The following is a 9518-nucleotide window of genomic DNA, read 5'->3' as shown; positions in this document are numbered from 1 at the left end:
GAGGCAGAACTGAGACTAGAATTAGTGCTAGACCCTTAGCCCCTTTCTTTTGCATAGCAAAGATCAATGGGAGCCATCATATCAAATTAACATCAACCTATTCATTCTTTGATTCAGTTTTTTCCCATCATTCTCTCAATCATCAAAGCACCTATTCTACAAATGTTACTAAATGCTCTCTGCAGGAAGGTGGTGTAAGACCTGATTCAGACACATGGATGAAACACTCATAAACATATAGTTAGGTACAGGGGTGGGAAATGATTATCCTAACTGCTGGCCCCAGAATCCCTCTTTGGAAAGGAGTTGGCTTTGTTTAGGAAAACACCTTGATAAGCTTTTGGGTAGAAGAAGAGGCCAAGAACAGAAAGCGCCCTGAAGCTGCTCTGCATGAGAAAGGCTGTGGAATATATGTATAACTGAATCACTATGCTGTCCACCAGAGACTAACACAACATTGTAAACTGACTATACTGCAACTAAAAAAAAAAAAAAAAAAAAAGGAGAAAGAAAGAAAGAAAGGAAGGAAGGAAGGAAGAAAGGCAGGCTATGAAATAGGTCTGTTGCTTCAGAAACTAAGGGAAGACCAGAGAAATGGGAAGACTGGTACTGCACAAGGAAAGGGCAATTGGGGGACACTATGTGGCCAAGAAGCCAAAGAGGACTGAAGAGGGCCAGGCTGACTCCTAAGGACTTTAATGATTTTCTGTGTGACATGCAGCTCATCAATAAAGTCTTCTGTATTTATAAATACTGTGTTTCAGATTTTACCTGGAAATCAGTGAAGAAGCAGGATTTCCCATCTGGAGGTAAGAACATAGGCCACAACTGAGGAAGTACAGGCATATTTTGAAAATATTCAGGTTCAGTTCCAGACCACCACAATAAAGCAAGTATTGCAATAAAGCGAGTCACATGAATTGTTTACTTTCCCAGTGCATATAAAAGTTTATTTATACTATACTGTAGTCTATTAATTGTGCAATAATACATCTAAAAAACAATGTATATACCTTATTAAAAATATTTATTGCTAAAAAATGCTAACCATCTTCTGAGCCTTCAGTGAGTTATAATCTTTTTGCTGGTGGAGGGTCTTGCCTCAGTGTTGATGGCTGTTGACCGCTCAGGGTGGTGATTGCTAAAGGCTGGGGTGGCTGCGGCAATTTCTTAAAATAAGACCATAAAATTTGCTGCATCAATTGACTCTTCCATTCACAAACAATTTCTCTGTGGCATGCAATGCTGTTTAATAGCATTTGACACACAGGAGAACTTTCAAAATTGGAATCAATCTTCTTAAACCCTGATGCTGCTTTGTCAACTAAGTTCATGTGGGATTCTAAATCCTTTGTTGACATTTCAACAATCTTCACAGCATCTTCACCAGGAGTAGATTCCTCTTCAAGAAACCATTTTCTTTGCTCATCCGTAAGTAGCAGCTCCTCACCTGCTAAAGTTTTACCATGAGATTGTGGCAATTCAATCATATCTTCAGGCACCACCTCCAATTCTAGTTCTCTCGCTATTTCTACTGCAACTGAAGTTACTTCCTCCACTGAAAGCTTAAACCCCTCAAAGTCATCCATCAGGGTTGGAATCAGCTTCTTTCAAACTCCTGCCTAATGTTGATATTTTTGCCTCTTTCTATGAATCAAGAGTGTTCTTAATAGCATTTAGAATGGTGAATCCTTTCCAGGAGGTTTTCAATTTACTCTACCTAGATCCATCAGAGGAATCACTGTCTGTGGCAGCTATAGCCTTATGAAATGTATTTCTTAAATAATAAGACTTTAAAGTCAAAATTACTCCCTAATCAAAGTGGGCTGCAGAATGGATGTTGTGTTAGCAGACATGAAAACATCAGTCTTGTTGGAGATCTCCATCAGAGCTCAGATGACCAGGTGCATTGTCAATGATCAGTAAAACTTTGAAAAGAATCTTTTCTTAGCAGTAGGTCTCAAAAGTGGGCTTAAAATATTCACTAAACTATGCTGTAAACAGATGTGCTGTCATCCAGGCTTTATTGTTCCATTTATAGAGCACAGGCAGAGTAGATTTAGCATAATTCTTAAAGGGCGTCGGATTTTAGGAATGGTAAACACTGGCTTCCATTTAAAGTAACCAGCTGCATTAATCCCTGACAAGAGAGTCAGCCTGTCTTTGAAGCTTTGAAGCCAGGCATTGACTTCTCCTCTCTAGTTACGAAAGTCATAGATGGTGGCATCTTCCCGTATAAGGCTGTTTCGTCCACTTGGAAAATCATAGCCACCTTCATTCACTATCTCAGCTAGATCTTCTGGGTAACTTGCTGCAGCTTCTACATCAGCACTTGCTGCTTCACCCAGCACATTTATCTTACGGAGATGGCTTCTTCCCTTAAACCTCAAGAACCAACCTCTGCTAGCTTGTAACTTTTCTTCTGCACCATCCTTACCTCTCTCAGCCTTGATAAAATTGAAGAGAGTTACGGCATTGCTCTGGATTAGGCTTTGGCTTAAGGGGATTTTGTGGCTGGTTGGATCTTCTATCCAGACCACTAAAACTCTCTCCATATCAGCAATAAGGTTGTTTTGCTTTCTCATCATTTGTGTGTTCACTGGAAGCGCACTTTTAATTTCCTTCAAGAACTTTCCTTTTGTATTCACAACTTGGCTGACTGGTGCAACAGGCCTAGATTTCAGCATATATCCGTATGCCTTCCTCACTAAGCTTCATCATTTCTAGTTTTTTTATTTAAACTGAGAGATGTGCAACTTTTTCACTTAAACACTTAGAGGCCATTGTAGGGTTACTAACTGGCCTAATTTTAACATTATTGTGTCTCGGGGAATAGAGAGGCCTGAGGACTGGGAGAGAGATGGGGGAACCTCCACGGTGGAGCAGTCAGAACACACACAACATTTATCCGTTAAGTTTGCCATCATCTATGGTCATGGCTCACGATGTCCCAAAACAATTATAATAGTAGGGTAGGCCACCCCAAAAGATGCCTCAGTGGCATACTGATTACTTTGAATCCAAGTTACTTAGAAAATGGCAAATGCAAGAGGGACAATCTGATTCTTTTCTTGTCTCCCTGAAAGCAGGAAATCTCTCATGTGAAAGGTGCACCCCTGCATCTGGAGGTAGAAGGACACCCTTATTGCCAAAGATAAGACTTCAGGCAGAGAAACCTATATGAGAAAACCTTATTACTTCTTTAATCTACTACCCCAAGCCCAAACTCTGTTTAAATTCTTTAATAATTGGGCACCCAAAACCTAAGTTTCCTTGTCCTTTTGATTCCTCACAAATTTATTGCTTCTTTGTCTAAAAAGTATAAGAGCTGTCTGTTTGGTCACTTCTTTGGTCCATTTATATGGCACCACCATGTACATGAATTAAAATGTGCTTCTTTTTCTTCTTATATCAATTTTATTATTTTTTATTATTGGTCCAGCTACAAGAACTCAAGAGGGGTAGAGACGGAAATTTCCCCCTCCCCAACAGTAACATCAAAGATCAGTGATCACAAATCTCCATAACAAATAAAATAAAAAAGTTTAAAATATTGTGAGAATTACCAAAATGTGACATAGAAACACAAAAATAGCCAATGCAGTCGAAAAATGGGGCTGATAGATTTGTTCCACAAAGGTTTACAAACCTTCAATTTATGAAAAACACAACAAAGTGAAGTGCAATAAAACCAGGTATGCCAATGGAAAGTCCAGGAGAAAAGAAGTGACGTGAAAATGTAAGCCTCTGAGAATCTGCAGAAGCACGAGGGAGGGCTTTGGCTTCCATGGGCTGTAAACTTGGGAGTAAATGGTCGGGCAAAGTCACTTTTACCTAGATCTTAGAGTCTTGGAAGTCCTAGCTGCTACTGGGGTAACAATTATAACAGCTACTGGCAAATTTTCTACAAGAAGCCTTACACAGTGCTTTGGGAAATTTTCATAGACCATTTGAGCTGGGTCCTGAAGGAATTGAAGGAACTTGTCATAGACTAGAGGAAAGGGGCATTATGGGAGAGAGTGGCCCACGCAAAGGCACAGAGTTATAAAGAACGCAGTGTGTTCAAAGAAGAGTGAGAAGTTCCAGATGGATAGGATGGATTTTGTGAACGAAGCAGGATTGGGTGAAGCTGGAGAAGCCAGCAGGGACCTTGTCCGGAAGGGCCTGAATGGCAGCTTCAACTTTTCCCTGCAGACACACTGGGAGGAAGACCCACACTGTAGAGGATGACTCTGGGGGTGGTACAGCAGTGGGCCTAGGATTTAATGATTCCCTCCTTCATGTCCCTTTGTGCCTATGTGTACCTCTAATTGCTGTAATCATCACCTTCTACTAGCAACTGATTATGTGTCATGTGCTTTGGGAAACACTGAGCTCCAGGAAGGTCAGAACCATGTAGTAGCAGGATGATGTATCAGTTCATCCTGAATCCAAATCCTACCTCCTCAACTTACTGCGTGTCCTTGGGCAAGTTACTTAACCTCCCTGAGCCTCAGTAGCCTCATCTGCAGTGTGGGGATAATCACAGTACCTATCTCAAAGGATGGTTGTGAAGATGAAAAGAATAGGAATATCCAGCACGGGGCCAGCACACATCAGTCCTCAGGTAAAGCAGCTCTTGTTCTTGTTCACCTCAGCCTAACACAGAGCATGCACATCATGAAGGGAGATGTAGGGGGGAAAGACTGCTGACAAGGAGGACAAACTAGACATAACAAATGGAAAGCCCTCCCCAGAATGGGATTGTTTTTTTTTTCTTCCACCTAGATAACAATCCTGTTTCTGATATCCTAAAAACGTGGCTGAGACATATATGGTAGTTTTAGAATATATCAACAAATTATCTGATATTCATCCTTTGAGAGCTGGAGTCTTAACTGCTCTCTGCTTGAGTGTGAGCTGGACTTAATAAGCAGCTTCTAGGAGGAGGGTATAGCTCAATGGTAGAGTACATGCTTAGGATGCATGAGGTCCTGGGTTCAATCCCCAGTATCTCCATCAAAATACATAAGTAAATTTTAAAAACCTAATTACCCACACCCCTGCTCCCAGAAAAAAAGAACTGCAAAAAAAACAACAAGTAGCTTCTAACAAATAGAATGAAGCAGAAGAGACTGGGTCATAAAAGGCATTGTGACTTGCTCCGTGCTGGCTCTCGGATTACTCACTCTGGAAGCAGGCAGTTGCCATGTCCTGAGGACACTCACACAGCCCAAGGAAAGGTCCACATTGAGAGGAACTGCTGGTCTTGGAAATGGATCCTCCAGCTCTAGTCAAGCCTTCAAGTGAACTACAGCCTCTGAGGTCATACTGACTGCAGCCTTGTGAGAGACCCTGAGCCAGAACCAGCCAGCTAAGCCATTCTTGAATTCCTAACCACAGAAACTAGGAGATAAAAATGTTTCTTGTTTTAAGCCACTAAGTTTTTGGTAATTTGTTATGCAGCAAGAGAGAACTAATACAATATCTAAATGTAATACTGTTCATTTTTATTTTTAAACTTGGGATTTGACTGTTTCTTTCTGACTTTATCCTCTAAGTGACAATGAATAATCATCCTAAGGTATAAAAACATAAAATTTATTGGATTAATCATAATCTTCTGTTCAGGTTCTAAGAAACACAAGAATTAAAAATAAAAACAAGTCTCTAAGTACTCAGAACCATGGAGTTGCTGTGGTCTATGGGATAACCAAAATCTGAGCACCTCATCAAAATCTGTGCACCCTCCCTTTCAGAGAGAACCACTTGTTATAGTGGTTAGGAGAGCTTTCAGCCGCCAACAAGGCACCAGGACTGAGAGCAGAATCAATTATCTCCCAAGTAAGGAGAGGCCAGGTCATGTAATTTATGAAAAATTTCTTCACCAAGTTGTTTATAATTCTATCTGGTCCAATTTTCTAGACTGAAGATCCTTTAAAGCTGACATCAATCCTTTTATGCAATTTACCCCCATGTTCCAAATCTATCATACTGTATGGTGTACTGTGGGGGAAAAAAGCAGGGATTTGAGGTAGGAGAGACTTGGGGCTGGAATCCTGTTTCAGACAATCACATCATTCCACAAATACTGAGTGCATATGTTGTGCCGGCTGCTGTGCCAGTTCGGCTGCCACAACAGTGAGTAAAAACACACAAGGTCCCTGCCCTGATGGAATGAATACCTAATGGAGGGAATAGATAGTCACACAAATCAATGTAAAATTGCACTCAGCTGACAGGTACACAAGAGGTGGTCAGGGAAGATTTCCCTGGAAAAGTGGTGCTTGATCTGAGAGCTAAAGGATGAAGAGGTAACTAGGTAACTAGCCTATGGAGATGTTAAAAACGAGACACTGTGCCCCAAATGGGGTCACTTATGCTAAGCTCCATATTACCAGAGTCTTAATTATAGTTTCATCCTCCTGGAAATGGAATCTTAAACCAGAAAATCAGGAATCGCCTTATCAGCATTAGAGGGTAATCTGCTTGATTAACAGCTGCCATCTTCTATATGGAAAGTAACCTTGCAATAACCAATCTGCTTTTTTGCCTAGTGTAACTTCTTTGTTCCTGCTCCCCTCTACCTATAAAAGTCTTCTTCTTTTGTACAGCTCTTCAGAGTTCCTTTCTATCCGATAGATTGGTGTGGTATCTTTTTTTTTTCTTTTTAATTTTAGGGGGAGGTAATTAGGTTTATTTAAATATTTTTAATGAAGGTACTGGGGATTGAACCGAGGACCTCATGCATGCTAAGCACATGCTCTACACGGAGTTATAACCTCCCCCTTATCTGCTAGATTGGATGCTGCTTGATTCATAAACCACTGAATGAAGCCAGTAAGATCTTTAAGATTTACTCAGGGGAATTTTGTTTTTTAACGGGGAGAAGGAAGAACATTCCAAATAGAAGGAACAGAATGTGTAAAGCTGCAGTGAAAGAGTAGAAAACTAACAAGATGGCTACTGAGTTGTTCAGGCCTGTACTATTAGCTAAACTGACCTTATGACTAACAAGTTCCCCCTCTCTGCACTCTTTTCTTAGAATAACTTAATACTTTTTACCCTAGAGGTTTTGAAAGGTCATGGACTAAAGCTCAAGAAAATGGGCAGACCCTCCTTAATTCCTCCATAACAACAGCAAGTTCCTATCAAGATGAAGAGAATGTAACACCCTGTAAAATGCCCTGATTATTATCACCTTTTCTGTTCCATCCCGTTTTTCTATAAAACCTCAAGACCCCAGCCCCAAGATGGGATCACCGTCTTAAGGCATGAGCCTGCTGTGACTGCCTTTGCCAGGCAAAGCAATAAAACTGTTCTTTTCTATCCTCCCAAAACTCTGCCTCTGACTCTCAATTCAGCTATTGGGGTACAGAAGCTGGTTTTCTAGAAACAACAGGCGGAAATATGGAATGCACCAGAAGCTGAAAGCAAGTCAGACTAGAGAGAAGAAAAAACAGCGGGTGGAGGGGAGTGGGTGGAGGGGAGTGGATGAATGGGACAGTAACAAGGAAGTCAAACAGACAGGACTTGGCAATAACAGAAAAACGTTAGCTGGAAGGAGCAGACAATATAACCAACAGCGGCTCAAGCACATAAGGAAGGTGTGTGTTTCCTCAGATAATAATAAATTTCCTTAGATAATGAGAAGATAGTAAGAATTCTGAAGGTAGAAGGGATTTGTTTAGCAACTCAGTGATGTCAGGGCCAGCATGATGTGCCTTTTCCTCACATCTGAGGCCAGCTCCCTGCCTCATGACCAAGTCCAAGACAGAAGGAATGAAAAAGGGGCAAAATCCATAACAACGGTCTCTTTTATCAAGAAAGGAAACCCCTTCCCAGAGAACCCCCCAGCAGACTTCTGCTTAAGTCCTACTAGACAGAACTGGGCCATCAGGTCACATATAGCTGCTAGGGAAGCTGGAAGATCAATGGTTTAAGTTTTCCAGACTCTAGAAGAAATGGAAAAGAGAGAAGAGGTTTGGGAGTGGGTAGTGAGTTAGTAAGTTCACAGTGAATTTGCAGGTGCAGGGCAAGGAAGATAAACAGCTGAATCGTTGATGTCATTCTCTGTTGAAAGATCATGAGTTCAGTTTTGGATATACTAAGTTTGAAGTGGGTGGTAAACTAAATAATGGCCTCCAAAGATATCTGTGTCCTAATCTCTGGAACGTGCGACTATTATCTTACATGGCAAAAGGGACTTTGCAGATTGACTAAATTAAATATTTTGAGACTCAGAGATTATCTTGGATTATCCACATGGGCCCTAGATGCCCTCACAAGTGTTCTTATAAAAAGGAAATAAGGGAGATTAGAGTCTAGAAAAGTAATAGATGTGACAATAAAAGCAAGAGGTTAGAGTGATGCAAGGAAGGGGCCAAGGAATGCAACTTCCAAACGCTGGGGGGAAAAAAAACAAAAAAGATTCTCCTTTCAGAACCTCCAGGAGGAACCAACATTAATGACATCTTGACTTTAGCCTAATGAGACTGATTTTAGACTTCTGATCTCCAGAATTATAAGAGAATACATTTGTGTTGTTTCAAGTTTGTGCTTTAAGTTTGTGGTAATTTGTTACAGCAGCCTAGGAAACTAATGCAAGGTGCCTTTAAAACATGGAAGAGATGGCAGGTATGCAGTTGGATGAAAGGATCTGGAGGTGAGAGAAAAGGGCTGGGCTTGAGATATAAATTTGAGTGTCATACTCACGTGGGTGGCATTCAAAGTTGTGGGAGGGCATTAATTCATATGAGGACAGTGACACTGTCAGATACCTGCTGTCCATCTTTCAGCGAGTTACTTAATTTCTCTGAAATATTATTTATTGAATATTTATTCTGTCCTGGCATCATACCAAGCAAGTTACATGCATTCTCATCCTCACAATCACTTTAGGAGATAGACACCATATTTATCTTTTACTTACAAAAAAGGAAAACCAGGTTTAGAAAGATTAGTCATTTGTCCAAGATTAGACAGTACATGAAGGAGACAAGACTAGTTCCATTCCTCGTGCCTCGGCCCTTATGGCCCAGGTATCAGCAGCACTGACGAGATGCAGGAGTTTGCTGGACCTCCTGAAAGAGAATTCGAATTTTAACGAGATCCCCAAGTTACCTGCACACCAAGTGTGAGGAGCACGAGGCTCTAGCCTGCCTCCCCAGAGGGTTCCACTCAGGCAGGCACTGCCCCAGAGCCTAGCTCAGAGTTCTAGAAGCACAGGCTGTTTTCACCTCTGTATCTTTGCCCATGCCATTCTCCACCTGGAGCTACTACTCCCGTTCCGGTGTCCGGATTAGGCGCCTCCAGGATTCTCAGGTACTTTTACCCACCTGGGATTACAAGTGTGTCCCCTTCATTGGTATGTGAAGGTCTCAAGGGGAAAATACAGTTTTCTCTCATCTAGGGACCCCAACGACAGGGAAAATCAAGACCCAGAGCAGACGCCCAGCAACTATTTGAACCAAAGTGTGAGGTAGCAAATGACTTAACTTGTCGCCGTAGAAACCGCGCAGACGCAGCGAAGCACCCCC

The 9518-nt window shown here is 41.5% G+C and overlaps 1 non-coding gene across 1 annotated transcript; it reads left to right on the top strand.

Moving 5' to 3' along the window:
- The first annotated feature begins 4926 nt into the window (after positions 1 to 4926).
- TRNAP-AGG lies at positions 4927 to 4998 on the top strand. The gene has a single exon. It is a non-coding gene; the product is annotated as a tRNA-Pro (tRNA).
- Positions 4999 to 9518: the final 4520 nt, after the last annotated feature.

This window comes from Camelus ferus, chromosome 10, assembly GCF_009834535.1.
Source record: "Camelus ferus isolate YT-003-E chromosome 10, BCGSAC_Cfer_1.0, whole genome shotgun sequence".
In the NCBI taxonomy this organism is placed as follows: Eukaryota; Metazoa; Chordata; class Mammalia; order Artiodactyla; family Camelidae; genus Camelus; species Camelus ferus.
This window is presented reverse-complemented; position numbering and strand designations above follow the sequence as displayed.